Source organism: Capra hircus, chromosome 25, assembly GCF_001704415.2.
Source record: "Capra hircus breed San Clemente chromosome 25, ASM170441v1, whole genome shotgun sequence".
In the NCBI taxonomy this organism is placed as follows: Eukaryota; Metazoa; Chordata; class Mammalia; order Artiodactyla; family Bovidae; genus Capra; species Capra hircus.
In genome coordinates this window covers 36,518,589-36,535,535 of record NC_030832.1, presented here as the reverse complement: position 1 = coordinate 36,535,535, position 16,947 = coordinate 36,518,589, and positions in this window count along the sequence as shown.

Genomic DNA, 16,947 nt, shown 5'->3' with positions numbered 1-16,947 from the left:
CCTCTCCTCCCTCTGCCCCTGCCCTTTTCCTTTCTTCCTGCTCCTGCGTGCCCTCTTTCTGGCCCTCTCTTCCTTTCCCTCTCCCTTTCTTCTTCTTTTCTTTCCACCTTCCCCCATCACCCTTTAGCCTCTAACCACATTCTGGACTCAGGGACTCATTGCATCTCTGGTTTCAGTCTCCCCGTCTGTGAAATGGAGCCTTTCAGACTCTGCTCCTGGATTCTGTCGTCCTCTCTCTGGGCCTGGCATCCACTAGTCTGGAGACCCCTGGCCAGCCTTGAGTGGCATCTGATCCTCCCATGTTTTTTCTCTGGGGATCCAGAGCCACATATACTTCCTCAGGCTACATGGCTGAGGCAAGGGCCTTAAGAAACATTCTAGTGGCCTCTGCCCAGCCTTGCCCTGTCCCAGCAGACACATCCACTCCCGTGGCCTTCCCTTGCAGCACACCTCTGGTTATACTGGACATGAAAGAAACACAATGTCCTTTCAGCCCAGGGCAGGCATGTCCAGGCTTGCCAAGTGCCTTCTCCTTGCCCACACCCGGCATGAATGGGACCCAGGACTGGTTGCTAAGCCACAGTTGGCTTGTGGCCACATCACCTGTTGTCTCCATTTGCCTTCATGTGGCCTTTTGTGTCTGCGTTCAAACTCCCCCTTTTTACAAGGGCACCAGTCGTTTTGGATTAGGGTCCCACCCTACTCCAGTGTGACCTCATCTGAGCTAATTATATCTGCAATGACCCTATTTCCCAACGTTAGCATCTGTGGTACTAGGGGTTAGGACTTCACTGTCTGAATCTGGGGAGGGGGGACACCATGCAACCCGTAACAGAGGCCCTGAGGAGTTTGCGGCACAGAAGTCACTTGCCAAATGTGTTTTGAAGCAATCGCTCTAGCTGTGATGTAGAGGACTGTTCGGGGTGGAGGCCCAAATGGGAAGCAAGGAGGTGGGTGGGTGGGGATGATACCAAAAACTCAGCCTCTTTGCCCTGGGGCGGAATTGAAACTCAGAGACAGACTTTGGGTAAATTAAAAAAGAACAGCTTTATTGCTTTGCCAGGCAAACAGGGAAAAGGTGCGCTTCTGCCCTTGGAAACCATGTCCCAGCCTGGAGGGATTTGGTGAGAAGCTTTATAGAAACCAAAGAACTAGTTGCTCAGTCATTGTGACTATTTGTGACCCCATGGACTGTAGCCCACCAGGCTCCTCTGTCCATGGGATTCTCCAGGCAAGAATACTGGAGTGGGTTGTCATTCCCTTCTCCAGGGGATCTTCCCAACCCAAGGATCAAACCTGGGTCCCCTGAGTCTGAGCCTGGTGGGCTACAGTCCATGAGGTCACAAAGAGTCGGACAAGACTTAGCAACTAATACTTAATAGAAATGATTAGGGTGGGGTTGCTGATAAGGTTTAGGGTGTGTGAAGGCCTGCACTCCTTTAATTGGTCTTTATTTATTGATTGACTGCATCGGTTCTTAGTTTCATCACTGGGAATCTACATTGTGGTTTGTGGGCTCTCTAGTTGAGGTGTGCGGTTTCAGCAGTTGTGGCAAGCTGGCTTAGTTGCCCACCCACCACCCTTCCAGCATGTGGGATCTTAGCTCCCCTACCAGGGATCGAAGAGGCAAAAAAAAAAAAAAAAAAAATCAAACTACACAGCAGTCCTCTCTTTAATCCATTTCCTGGCTCTACCAGTTTCCTAGGGCTGCAGCAACAAAGTATCACAAACAGATGACTTAAAACAACAGAAATTTATTGGCTTACAGTTACAGAGGCCAGAAGTCCAAAGCCAACGTGTCAGCAGGACCGTGCTCCCTCCAGAGGCAGCAGAGAAGGATCTGTTCCAGGCCTCTCCCCCGGCTTTTGGTGATTTGCCAGGGATCATAGGGCTTCCCTTGTGGCTCAGACAGTAAAGAATCTGCATGCAATGCCTGGATCTGGAAGATATCCTGGAGGAAGAAATGGCAACCCACTCCAGTGTTCTTGCCTGGAGAGTTCCATGGACAGAGAAGCCTGAGTCTGGCGGGCTGCAGTCCTGGGGTTGCAAAGAATGAGGCACAACTGAGCAACTGACACTTTGGCTTCTGGTGTTCCTTGGCGTGCAGCCACATCACTTTGACCTCTGTCTCCATCTTCTTGTCCTTCTCCATGCATGTGCGTGTCCAAATTTTCCCCTCTGAGGACACCAGTCGTTTTGGGTTATGGTGAGAAATGGATGAAGCACAAGCTGGAATCAAGATAGCTGAGAGAAATATTAATACCCTCAGATATACAGATGACACCACTCTTATGGCAGAAATCGAAGAGGAACTAAAGGACTTCTTGATGAAAGTGAAAGAGGAGACTGAAAAAGCTGGCTTAAAACTCGACGTTCAGAAAATGAAGATCTCGGCATCCAGTCCCATCGCTTCATTCCAAATAGATGGAGAAACAATGGAAACAGTGACAGACTTTATTTTCTTGGGCTCCAAAATCACTGCAGATGGTGACTGCAGCCACAAAATTAGAAAACGTTTGCTCCTTGGAAGAAAAGTTATGACCAGCCTAGACAGCATATTAAAAAGCAAAGACATTACTTTGCTGACAAAGGTTCATCTAGTCAAAGCTATGGTTTTTCCAGTAGCCGTGTATGGAAGTGAGAATTGGACCATAAGGAAAGCTGAGCACTGAAGAATTGATGCTTTTGAAGTGTGGTGTTGGAGAAGACTCTTGAGAGTCCCTTGGACTGCGAGGAGATCATTTGTCAATCCTAAAGGAAATCAGTTCTGAATATTCATTGGAAGGACTGATGCTGAAGCTGAAGCTCCAATACTTTGGCCACCTGACGCCAAGAGTCGACTTATTAGAAAAGACCCTGACGCTGGGAAAGATTGAAGGCAGGAGGAGAAGGGTGACACAGAGGATAAGATGGTTGGATGGCATCACCAACTCGATGGACATGAGCTTGAGCATGCTCCAGGAGTTGGTGATGGGCAGGGAAGCCTGGTGTGTGCTACAGTCCATGGAGCTGGAAAAACTGAACTGAGAAGTGGAGTATTTCCTGCCATATCAGTACACAAGGATGTCACGGTCATCAGAGATAGCAGCTCTCAGTTGTGAGCTCCTAAGTCCTCAGGAAAGAGAGGAATACCTGCTATCCAGCAGCCATCAGACGGCAGCCCTCCCCACCCTACAGTAAACCCTGAGAAAGGAAGCATAGGATGTGAAAAACACAGGATACCAGTCCCAATAGCTGAGATGCATATAAAAGGAATGATTTTACTGAGCCCAAACTCTTGCATATTCCTGTACATGCTCTGTGCCTCAGTCATGTCTGACTCTTTGTGATCCCATGGACTGTAGCCCGCCAGACCTCTCTCTCCATGGGATTCTCCAGGTGAGAATACCGGAGTGGGTTGCTGTTTTCTTTTCCAGGGGAGCTTCCTGACCAAGGGATCCAACCTGTGTCTCCTGCGTCTCCAGCATTGACAGATGGATTCTTTACCACTGAACTGCCTGAAAAGCCCTTTCCATACATAGTGAAATTTGCTCAGTTGTGTCCGACTCTTTGCTACCCCATATACTACTGTATAGTCCATGGATTTCTCCAGGCCAGAATACTGGAGTGGGTAGCCTTTCCCTTCTCCAGGGCATCTTCCCAATCCAGGAATTGAACCTGAGTCTCCTGCATTGCAGGTGGATTCTTTACCAACTGAGCTATCAGGGAAGCCATTCCCATACATAGAAAAGTGCTAAACTCCTTAACTTGGGATATCTGGTTTTCTTTAATTATCAGTAAACTTTTGATGTTCAGACTAGCTGCCCTTTGTCGCAAAACTTCTGTACAACCTGGCTCCTCCTCTCGTCTCCTCAGAGCAGTTCTCTCAGGGTTACTGGAGATGCTGCCTCCCAGACTTGAAGTCCTAAAAATTCCCACTGAATAAAACATAACTCTCAATTTTTAGGTTGTGAATATCTTTTTTATGTCAATGGGGTTTATCCTAAGGACCTCATTTTAACATCATTACTTCTGTAAGACCTGTCTCCAAAGAAGGTCCCATTCTGAGGTACTGAGGGCTAGAATTTCAATGCATCCTTTTTTGAGGCGTGAAGGGACATTTCAATATATAACGGTTGCCAAGAATCAAAAAGCTAGCTAGTGCATTGGGTGTGGGAAACAGGCCCAGCCACAGAGGGATAGAGAGAGTGCAACTGGTACTGTGCTGCAGAAAGAAGTAACACAACGTTACTCATGCTCTTTCACAGGGCAATTCCGATGTTTAGGAATTTACCCCACAAGTACATTCAAAAACCCATCCAAGGTCTCTTGGACAAGGAAATTCAGATACCCTTCAACAAAGGACAAGACCTGACTCTATTGGTTTTCTATCGCTATCCTGACAAAGTTCCACACATTTAGTTCACCCTTTGATTATCCAATAGTTTTGTGGATCAGAAGTCTGGGCACAGGGCTGGTTCTGCTGAGTTTTCAGCTTAGACACTCATCAGGCTGAAATTAGGGAGACAGCCAGGCTGTGTTCATTGCTGGGGGCTCCGTGGAGGAATCCGCTTCCAAACTGATTCAGGTTATAGGCAGAAGCAAGTTGGCGAGGAGGTCCCCTCCACCTGGAGCCAGCATCGGCGTGCCCTCATGCTTCAGATTTCCCTGATTTCCTTTCTGCTGTTTCCTCTGCTTTTAAGGACTCATGCGATAGTACAGGGCTTGCCCTGATAATCCAGGATAATCTCCCTATTTTAACTGACTAGCCAGCTGATTAGTAACAGGAATGCTGTTACTCTATTTTGGCCAGAAGCAGAAGGACAATCACTTTGTTGAAAGCCTTTGATTAGTGTTTATTTTACATTCTTGGGCTTCCCAAGTGGCTAGTGGATAAAGAACCTGACTGCAATGCAGGAGACAAAAGAGACACAGGTGTGATCCCTGGGTCGGGAAGATCCCCTGGAGAAGGGCATGGCAACCCACTTCAGTATTCTGACCTGGAGAATCCTGTGTACAGAGGAGCCTGGCGGGCTGGAGTCCATAGGGTTGCAAAGATTTGGGCATGACTGAAAAGACTGATGCATCTGAGCACATTCCTGGCTAGTCAAATTCCATGAAATGTTTTCAGTTGCATTTATAAAATTAATACATTTTATTTCCTATTTAAAGATTTCCATCTTTTTTGATGAATAAACAAAAGCTTTCCAACTACCCAAGAAGCTCTGTAAATCTAATACAATTAAATGTTTTTTTAAAGCTTTCTCCACACTTAATTTTACAAACCCAATAAATTAAATGCACCTATATGAAGACCCCTGGAGAAGGAAATGGCAACCACTCCCATATCCTTGTCTGGAAAACCTCATGGACAGAGGAGGCTGGCAGGCTACAGTCCACGGGGTCTCCAAGAGTCAGACACGACAGAGCGCCTACACAGCACAGAACAGCAGGATAAACCTCAAGTTCTCTTAAGTGTTCTAATCCTGTTTACAACCTCAGCGAGATTTAATATAAAATCACAAGTCTAAATCAATCACTCAGTTATATACTTTAAACTAAATCAAGGTGGACATTCCAACAGGCCAAATTCTCTTGAGTGTTACAAACATATTAAATCCCAAATGTAAGGAGATTGTTTGATCCAAAAATATTAATACTAAAAATCTGAACTTCTTTAGGATGACCGATGGCTCAGCGGGTAAAGAATATGCCTACAATGCAGGAGACACAGAAGACATAAGTTAAATCCCTGGGTCAGGAAGATCTCCTGGAGGAGGAAATGGCAACCCACTTCAGTATTCTTGCTTGAAAAATCCCATGGACAGAGGAGCCTGACAAGCTACATTCCAAAGCGTCCCAAAGAGTTGGACATGACTGAGGACAAGACAAGAGTAATTCTGTTAAATATCTGTTCCTCGGATTAAACAATACCCTTCCCTGTAGCAGTTACGATATTTTAAAATCTGCTGTAACAAATATGCCCCAAATGTATAATGGCTCAACCACAATAGAATATTTTATTTTCTTGCTTCTAGAACTGTGCTCCTGATTGGCAGGTAGCTTTCTTCCATGTGGTGATTCAGGGATCTAGGTTCCTTCTTCAAAGCTTTGCTAGTCCCTTGGGTCTCCTCACCATGTGTCTCTACCTGGAAGGGCAATCAGTACCCCAAGGGAAGTTGTATGGATCAGGTCTGGAAGTGGCATCCATCATTTTGCTCACATTCCAATGGAAGGAACTTAGTCATGTGTATTTACTAACTTCCCTGAAATCCAGCGCCTGAATTGGGTGTGAGCTCCCTTTCACATAGCTGCACAATTAGACATTATCCCCACCTCCCTGAACACTTACAAGACCTCATCCCCTACCCCTAGCTTCTTGCTTCGTTTCTATGTGTATTAAGTCCTGATGCCAAATTTCTAGGCTGTGAGACAAGCAATGTGGTACCAAGGCCCTTCCAGAGAAAAGTGGGTGAACTCATGGAAGTTGTGAGAGAATGAAGGACCGCCTAGAATGGGAAGGAGAATTATAGTTTCCAGAGACTAACTTCCCTTTCTCTCCTTCAGATCTCAGGGAAGACAGGGTGTCTGGGATGGAGGAGGGTGTGTATCCCAAGAGGACCCCCAGTTCCAGTAGCTATGGAAGAGCTATAAAGTGAGGTACTGGGGCTCTGGGGGTACTGAGAAGGGGGCACCTTCATGCAAAGGGATTGGGACAGTCCCCAGTAAGCTAGCAAAGGAATCAGACTTCATAGTCCAGAACTACTTGTCTTCTGGGGCCTTACAAAGATTCCTCAAGGGCAGAAGGAACACAACCTGGGTCTGTGGAAGGGGTTTCAGGCTCATCTCAATTCAGAACAGATTAGAAGAAAAGGCAAGAGAGACCCAAATATGCCTGGAACAATGACTGTCACGGCAAAGGCCACAACTGGTGTTGGTCATCTCTCTGAAGGTGATGGTCCGACCTGCCTTTCTGTTCTCCGCTTGTACTTACCAACGGGGAAGAGGAGATAGACCACAGTGCTGGGAAACTCTCAAACAGAAACACCATGGAAGCTCCGATAGGTGCAGCCCTCACACTCATTCCAGGAAGCTTGTGCCACCTGCCAGCTCAGATTCAGAACCAAGGACAGCGCCCCAATCACTTTCGCTGAGAGCCCAGATCCCTTAAAATACTGGCCTGAACTTGCCATTAAACAAAATGCTCGTGTAAGATTCACTGCATTTCATTGTTATGAAAAACCTATGTTTTTAAGCACAGATAATTGTCTTTTAATATATCAGTTCAGTTCAGTCACTCAGTAGTGTCCGACTCTTTGCAACCCCATGAATCACAGCACGCCAGGCCTCCCTGTCCATCACCATCTCCCGGAGTTCACCCAGACTCACATCCATCGAGTCCATGATGCCATCCAGCCATCTCATCCTTGGTCATCCCCTTCTCCTCCTGCCCCCAATCCTTCCCAGCATCAGAGTCTTTTCCAATGAGTCAACTCTTCGCATGAGGTAGAATATATAGTATTATGCATATTTTAAAGTTATTTTTATCTGCAAGTTCTGAGTTTTTTGTTAGTCCATATCAAGAGATGGGAATACCAGACCACCTGACCTGCCTCTTGAGAAACCCATATGCAGGTCAGGAAGCAACAGTTAGAACTGGACATGGAACAACAGACTGGTTCCAAATAGGAAAAGGAGTATGTCAAGGCTGTATATTGTCACCCTGCTTATTTAACTTATATACAGAGTACATCATGTCTTGCCTGGAGAATCCCAGGGATGGGGGAGCCTGGTAGGCCGCCACCTATGGGGTTGCACAGAGTTGGACACGACTGAAGTGACTTAGCAGCAGCAGCAGCAGAGTACATCATGAGAAATGCTGGGCTGGAAGAAGCACAAGCTGGAATCAAGATTGCCAGGAGAAATATCAATAACCTCAGATACGCAGATGATACCACTCTTACAGCAGAAAGTGAAGAGAAACTAAAAAGCCTCTTGAAGAAAGTGAAAGAAGAGAGTGAAAAAGTTGGCTTAAAGCTCAACATTCAGAAAACAAAGATCATGGCATCTGGTCCTGTCACTTCATGGGAAATAGATGGGGAAACAGAGGAAATAGTGTGAGACTTTATTTTGGGGGGCCCCCAAATCATTGAAGATGAGGATTGCAGCCATGAAATTAAAAGATGCTTACTCCTTGGAAGGAAAGTTATGATCAACCTAGACAGCATATTCAAAAGCAGAGACGTTACTTTGCCAACAGAGGTCTATCTAGTCAAGGCTATGGTTTTTCCAGTGGTCATGTATGGATGTGAGAGTTGGACTGTGAAGAAGGCAGAGCGCTGAAGAATTGATGATTTTGAACTGTGGTGTTGGAGAAGACTCTTGAGAGTCCCTTGGACTGCAAGGAGATCCAACCAGTCCATCCTAAAGGAGATCACCCCTGGGCGTTCATTGGAAGGACTGATGCTGAAGCTGAAACTCCAATACTTTGGCCACCTCATGTGAAGAGCTGACTCACTGGAAAAGACCCTGATGCTGGGAGGGACTGGGGGCAGGAGGAGAAGGGGATGACAGAGGATGAGATGGCTGGATGGCATCACCGACCTGATGGACATGAGTTTAACTGAACTCCGGGAGTTGGTGATGGACAGAGAGGCCTGGCGCGCTGCGATTCATGGGGTCTCAGAGTCGGACAAGACTGAGCGATTGAACTGAACTGAACTGAACCGATCATCATCTCTATCTAATAAATACAAACAAGAAAAACAGCTTCATTAAATTTTCATGGTTCCCAGGCCTTTCTCCAATCAGCGCCCTATGCAAGCTTCTGTTTCTCACCCACGGTCTCTCTCCTCATCTCCTCGGATATGGATTCTGATAAGTTTGGCCTCCAGATGACAAGAGGGAAGTATGAAGCCAGGAAGCATGCCAGTCCCTGACCTCCCCCTTCATCATTTGCTGAGCCCCAAGGATGCCACGAGTGAGGCAGGGCCACACATGCTCACATGATACAGATACGCACTTCCCCATGCAAGGAAGCTAAGTTCTCTTTCTGGAAATGGGCTCCTGTGTCTTTACATAGATCTGAAAAGATAGAGTCCTGGGTTCTCTTTCCAGCTTTCTGATCAACTCCCTGAGTTACATTTGGGAAAAATTATATTTGACCATTTGGTCACAATTTTGCGTTCTATTGTATTAAAAACTAGGTTTTTATAAAGCATCCCTTATGGATATCATTTTTAACATTTTTAGGATGTTTTATGACTGTTCTTGCCATGCAGCTCAAGATTCATTTTGTTCTGGAAGGTGTCTCGCACAGGCCATACCAGTTAGACCTTAACCTAAGAAAGAGGCTAAGCTCTGGTGCCCCCTCATGGACATTTGGAGCATCTGCAGGCATCCTTCAGCTTCTCCCCCGTGAGAAATCTTTAGCCTTCACTTGCTTCTTTCTCCTATTTGCCATCAAACTACCCAGATCCTAAAACTGGGCTGTCTTTGTCCATTCTGACTTCTATAACAGAATGCCGAGAACCTAGGTGACTTAAAAACAACAAATATTTATTTTTCACCATTTTGAAGGCTGGGGAATCCAAGATCAAGGAGCTGACAGGTTCTATGTCTTGTGAGGGCCCACTTCTTGGTTCAAAGACAGCTGTCTTTTTGCCAACCTTCCCACATCTTCCTCTCTAGGACCTGACTCATCCTGAAACTCCAGTTCCACTTCCTCCAGGAAGTCTTCTTTGATACAACTCTTCACAATTAATAGCTCTCACCTATGTCTTTCTGTCTTAGCTCTGGCTGCTACAACAAAATACCATACCCTGGGTGGCTTAAACAACGAATTTTGATTCTCCCACAATTCTGGAGGCTGGAAGTCCAAGACCAAGGGGCTAACAAGATCTCTTTCTGGTGAAGGCTCTCTTCCTGGCTTGCAGAAGACCCCTTGCTCGCCATATGCTCACATGACCGCTTTTTCTGTGCATGCCCGCACCAGAGGTGGGGGAGGGGGCAAAAAAGCAAGCTGTCTGGTGTCTCTTCTAAGAGCTCTAATCCCACTGGGCCAAGGCCCTGCCCTCATGACCTCATCTCACTCCACCTCCCAAAGGCCCCATCTCCAAAAACCATCACACTGGGGGCTGGGGCAGGGAGTGCACAAGTTTTCAATCCACAGCACTCCCTAACAGAGCTATATACACTCTTACATCACCTTCATGATTTTCCCTTACGCCTGTCCCCGCAGGGTGAGGTCGTTTCTTTGTTCCCCTCTCTGCTCCCACAACGCCTGACGCACGGCCATGTGCACAGAGGATGCTACTGATGCTTGCTACATTTAATCGAATCAAGACTCATCTCCACAAAGTCTTTAAAAGCATCCCCTGCCGCATTCGTCCATCCTTCTTCAGCCTCCTTCTGGGCTTGTCTCAACGTGACGAACCAGAATTCTTATTTGTTCTCTAACCGCGTCATACATGGGTATCTCCCACCCTTCAGAAAGGACCGTGTTTGAAGCACTAGAACCAATTCAGGCCATGCAAGTACAGGGCACTTGTACTTCCTTCCCTCTCACAGCCGAGACCTGCCCTCACTGGAAAAGAAGGAACCATCAGAAGAGCTTCTTCTTTAATCACAGCGGGGGCTGGGGTTTCGAGATAAGTAAACATCCTCATCTTCCCTCTCCTTCTCTGGATCTTTCCAGATCACTTTCAGATACTCAGAGACCCTGGGAATGGGTCAAGTATAAAATAAAGCTGGAAGTTCAAGGATTATCTCCTGATGATAAACTAAGACTAATGCCGCCAGCCCACTCTCAAAATGCGTAGAGACGAGGGAGATTTTCCAAAGCACCCTCTAAAATGCAGCTGTAAAAGATTATAGTATAATCTTTAGACTAATAGCAAGGGTCTGGGCATTTAGAACCCCAGAGATTTTACTAGACCTGGGAAGACGTGACAGTTGTGTTTTGCTGCTGAGGGTGATGTGACTGTCGATGGTGTTTAGATTACACCCCCAGGTTGGGCAAGCCTGATTCATCTGTGATGATACGGCAGGCGGCAGGCAGGGAGCTGGCGGCTTCCTAAGTCGGGCTGCCTGACAAGAGGCAGGGCTCGCAGGGGAGCCTGGCGGCTGAGGAAATTTACTGCGCGTGGTAGCCAAGAAAAGTGAAATTGGACCTGGGCGATAATCAGCCTGATTAGCTCAGGGCCTCCTGGAGAGAGCCAAGGGCAGGGAGGCAGTGCCGGGTGGGGGTAGGGAGGACAGGTCAGCCAGCACCGAGGTGGAGACCCAAGGGCTGGGGTTTGCTAAGGTCAGGAGCATCGGGGGCCCAGAGAAGTGTGTGGAGCGGGAAATTCAGAGAAAACAAGCCCCATGCCCAGTCATGGGAGTGAGGGTGACTCAAGAGCAGCAATCAGGCTGAAGGCGAAGAGTGGGGATGTGTGGGCGTGGTGGGGGGGGCCAGGATGGAGGAGGAGGACATTGGGCAGAGCCAGGGTGCTCATAGCATCCTCTCACTGCGCCCTGGTCAAGGGGTTGCTCCTGGCCAAGTTAAAGGCTGACAACCCCCCAGCCTCAGACCCCCCCTCGGAGACCCCGGTGTGTGTTCAGAGCAGAGATCAGCAGCACTGATCTTGGGGGCGGTCATGAGGTTCTTGTGCTGTGGCTGCAGGAACCCCAGCAGCTCTGGTTTGCAAGATAAAGCGGCAGGCTGCTGCTGACTCTGCCCTCCCCCTCCCACCCTGCTTCTTGCTGTTGTGGTTCAGTCCCTCAGTCGTGTCTGACTCTGAAATCCCACAGACTGCAGCACGCCAGGCTTCCTTGTCCTTCACCATCTCCTGGAGTTTGCTCAAACTCATGTCCATTGAGTCGGTGATGCCATCCAACCATCTCATCCTCTGTCGCCCCCTTCTCCTCCTGCCCTCAATCTTTCCCAGCATCAGGGACTTTTCCAATGAGTTAGTTGGCTTTTCGCATCAGGTGGCCAAAGTGTTGGAGCTTCAGCTTCAGCACCAGTCCTTCCAGTGTACATTCAGGGTTGATTTCCTTTAGGATGGAATTCTGGTTTGATCTCCTTGCTGTCCAAAGAACTCTCAAGAGTCTTCTTCAGCTGCTGGCTCTCTCATGCGCAAGGCTGAGCTTCTGAGGTGGGGAGGAGGGGGAGGAAGGTTAGATACTCAGCTGTTTTCTCCTCATCTTCCTCCCTTACTGGAATGGGGCTGTCTGCACTGCAGAGACTGATGCTGAGAAGATCCAGGTCTGGGATTTGGTCCAATAAGTCAGGGACGCCTGATTTGATGCTAGAGCAACCAAGCATTTCCTGTGCCTTTGTCCCCTCTTAAACTTGGAGAGCAGGCTGAGCCCCAGAAGCCTGATGCTCCTCTTGAGAACAGCCCCACCTTCAGTCTGGTTAATCCCCCGCAGACTCATCACCAGGCACCAGATCAAGATGCCCCCACACACACACTCCAAGGAGAGGCTAACTCCCCTGTATTTGTTTCCCAGGGCTGCCATAGCAAAGCACCACAAAGTGAGCAGCTAACACACAGAAACGCATTCTGTAGCAATTCTGGAGTTCAGAAGCGGTGTCAGATCGAGACGTTGGCAGAGCTGGTTTCTTCTGCGGGCCTTGGGGAAGACTCTGTTCCCTGCCTCTCTCCTGGTTTCTGATGGTTGGCTGGCAATCTTGGCATTTCTAGGCTTGTAGAAGCATCACCCCTTCTGCTTTCGTCTTCAGATAGCATTCTCCTTGTGTGCATCCAAATTTCCCCTTTGTATAAGGGCACCGGTCCTCTTGGATGAGGGCCCAGTGGATTCCACTGTAACTTCATCTCAGTTTAACTAACTATATCTGCAAGACCCTATTTCCAAATGAGGTCACATGCTGGGGTAGTGGAACTTAGGTTGGAGTCCAAATAGGAATGGGGCGGGGGGCACGATCCAATCCACAGCATGGCTCTTCTCTTGCAACTGTTCTCACACTTGGGTGAGGATCGGAATCACCATTGGCGGCCTTCCACACTCACAATCTTTGCTTATTTTTCTTCAGGTTGCGTGTCATTTTAAAACTGATTTGCAGGAGTTTATTGATTATGAATCCTCCCTCAATTTGAGATATTGCAGGTGTCTTTTTTCAGCTACAGTGCCCTCTGTTGAACAGAAAAAAAATTTTTTTCCTATGCGTGGTTTGTGTTTTGAAGCTCCAGTTCAAAAAGCCTTCTCCTAAACAAAAATCTCAAAGATACTTTCCTGCACAATCTTCTGTTAGTTTTGTAATTTTATTTTTCACATTTAGATTTGGACCTATTGGGAGTTCACTTCTGTCTATGGTGAGTCAGAGGTCTGCATTAGCTTCCCATTGCTGTTGTAACAAATTACCATAAATTTAGTGACTTAAAAACCGTGCCCATTTATCATTTTACAGCTCTGGCGGTCAAAAGTCCAAAATGAGCTTTTGGGGGCCTATAACCTAGGTATTAGCAAGGCTGTTGTCGTCTAAAGATTTTAAGGAGAATCTATTTTCTTGCATTTTCCAATTTCTAGAGGCCAGCTGCATTCCTTGGCCTGTGGCCCTTTCCTCGATTCCAAAAAAAAAGAAAAACTGATGGTACGCTTCTCTCCCTCTGACCACAGGTAAGGTTTTCCACTTTGAAGGAATCATGTGATTAGACTGGACCCAAGATAAGAAGTGAAGTGAAAGGTGCTCAGTCGTGTCTGACTCTTTGCGACCCCATGGACTATCCAGTCCATGGAATTCTCCAGGTCAGAATACTGGAGAGGGTAGCCTTTCCCTTCTCCAAGACAATCTCCCCCTTTTACAGCTTAATCACTTCTACAAAATCCCATCTGCCACGGAAAGTAACATTGCCACAGGTTCTGGGAATTAGGATGTGGACATCTCTGACGTGAAAGTGAAGGTGTTAGTTGTTCAGTTGTGTCCGACTCTTCACAAACCCATGGACTGTAGGCCACCAGGCTCCTCTGTCTATGGGATTCTCCAGGCAAGAATACTGGAGTGGGTTGCCATTCCCTTCTCCAGGAGATCTTCCTGACCCAAGGATCAAACCCAGGTCTGCATCGCAGGATCCAGCTTGACTTTTTTGCTCCATTTGCTGAAACGGTGTTCCCAGTGGCATCTGCCAACAGCCAACTCCCCTATCGATTTGCGGTGTCGTGCCTTCCATATGCCAAGTAGCTGCATCCACACAGATCTAATTCTGACTTCTCCCCTCTGTTCCATTGCCAGCACAAGTATCAGTGTGTGCTGGTTGTTGTTTTGTTGGGTTTTTTTCAGCTTCGGTTTTATAAAATATTTTTTTTTAACTAGTAGAGTGAGTCCTCCTTTTCAACATTTCCTTAACTGTATAAGGACTTTATTCTGCCATATAAACTTAGGATTACATTTAATAGATTAACTTGGGGGAGAATTGCCATCTATGCAGTGCTAAGTCATCATATCCATGAGGATAGTATATTTTGCCTTTTATTCAAATCTTCTTTAAAGTCCCTCAAGGGAATTTAAGCCTTTTCTCTAAGGAGTAAAGGTTTTGTTCATCAAACTCCTATGTGTGTGTGTTGAGTTTTCCCCATATCAATAAGCAATTATTTGACACCAACTGGGTGTGTCTTACTATTCAATTCAATTCTGACACTGTCTACCTGAAGACAGCATCTGATTCTCCAGGTAAAATGTTCACTCTCACAAGGCTGCCCTCCACTTCGGATGCTAATCCCAAGTCCAGGTTGTCATCTCCACTTCTCATCAACTAGGTATAAATCAGAGGTTCCCATGACTTCCTCCTTGCTGCTGCTGCTGCTAAGTCACTCAGTCGTGTCCAACTCTGTGCCACCCCATAGACGGCAGCCCACCAGGCTCTTCCATCCCTGGGATTCTCCAGGCAAGAACACGAGTGGGTTGCCATTTCCTTCTCCAGTGCATGAAAGTGAAAAGTGAAAGTGAAGTCACTCAGTCGTGTCCGACTCTTAACGACCCCATGGACTGCAGCCTACCAGGCTCCTCCATCCATGGGATTGGCCAGGCAAGAGTACCGGAGTGGGGTGCCATTGCCTTTTCCTCCTTAGGTTCGTTCAATTAACTTGCTAGAGTAGCTCAAGGAACTCAGGAAACATTTATTCAGTAGATGACCGGTTTATTACAAAGGACAATAAAAGATACGGATCAACAGCCAAATGAAGAGATACGCAGGACAGGTTCCTGAATAAAGGAGCTTCTGTCCCCTTGAAGTCTGGGGCTGGCACAGCAGCATGTGGAAGAGTTCTGGTTCACCAACTTGGAAGCTCTCCAAACCATGTCCTTTGGGTTTTTATGGAAGTTCCATTACGTAGGCGTCATTGATTGAATCACTGCCATTGACAGTTGATTCAACCTCCAGCCCCTTTCCCCTCCCTGGAGGTCAGGGAGGTGGGACTGAAAGTTTCAACCCTTTAACCACCTGGTTGGTGCTTCAGGCAACCAGCCCCCAACATAAGGTGGGGTCCAAAATCACCTCTGGAACCTAACAAAAGACACTTGCAAGGCTCTAATCACTTAGGAAATTTCAAAGATTTTAGGAGCTCTGTCGCTGGAACTGTGGACAAAGATCCAATATATATTTCTCGGTCTAAACCACGTTGCAAGAGGTCACACAGATCTCATTGATGGCAACATTGGGCGGGCATTACCCAGTTGTTTTCCACTAGGTACTTTTCCTGGATCTTACCACCTTCTCACACTTGGAATGGTGAGTGACAGCTATTTGTCTGGATCTCTTGAATGGTCGAGCTAACCATTAAAAGGCTTTGAATACTGAGATTTATGACTCTTCTCCCTTTGTCCTGGGCAGTGTGAGGGAATGGTTGGAAGTGCCTCTGACGTTTAGGGCCAGGAAGATAGGATAATCCAGAGAAGATGTGGGGAAGGGAGTAGGAAGACAGCTAGGGATCCAGGAGGCCGACACGCGAAGAGGAAAGTTTCAAGGAACGTGGATCTCCTCTGCCAGACGAGGAATAAGAGGAGCACAGACGAGGTGAAGGTCGTTGGTGACCTTGACCAGAGCCGCTTCCCAGGGAGTGTTGAGAACAAAAGCCCAATTGTAGTCAGTTCCAGAGGAAAAGGAAAACAAGACAGAGAGGGGTAGGGCAGGCGAGGTCAGGCGGGGGACTGGTTTTCTTTTGTTTTAAGACAGGAAATATGCTAAAGAAGCATCCAGGGGCGAGAAGAAAGGTGATTCTGCAGGGGAGAGGCGAAAACAGAAGCCATGTCCTTGACTAAGTGGTGGGGGGTGAAACCCAGCTGTGCCTGGCTGAGCCAGATTGAAGCCTGAGACCAAAGGAAAAAAATCAGTAATACTGATTCCGTCTTGACTTAAATTTTTGACAATTTATTCATGATGTATCTTTGCATTCATAGTAATTATTAAAATATCATATATGTTGATTAATGACATTTAGGGGGTTCTTTTAGATTTTGCACCTGAGAAAGAAATCTTTGAGAGAGACATTCTAGTATAAGAGGGAGTATGCAGGAAGGGGGTGTATAAGAATAAGGGGGCAAGGGCCTCTGATGATTGGCAAGGGCAGCCCGCAGGTTGACAGGCACTAGCAAAGCCCAGAAAGAAACAAGGAGAGGTGGTTTGTACCCTCCGCAAGGCGGTGGACCGTGTTCCAGAATGCAGCTTCAGCAGGGATAGAGCTCCCCCTCGTGGGCCTAGGTGGGAACGACAGCTCAGAATGGATGGGGCGGGGAGCCTAAGGCTCGCCCTGGCTCGCAGAGACCAGAATGAACCAACCCGCTCCCTCCCCGAGAAGGGGCGTGGTCCCAGAGGGAGGGGGAGGAACAGTCGAGAGCAGAGCAAATTTTGAGAAAGGAAGGATCAACAGTTTGAATAGTCAGAATAGTCTTAGGTGCCTCCTTGAATTTTGGCCTGTTTGCATAGGTGCAGCAAGAGGTGAACATTTAAGCCAGTCAACCTCTTC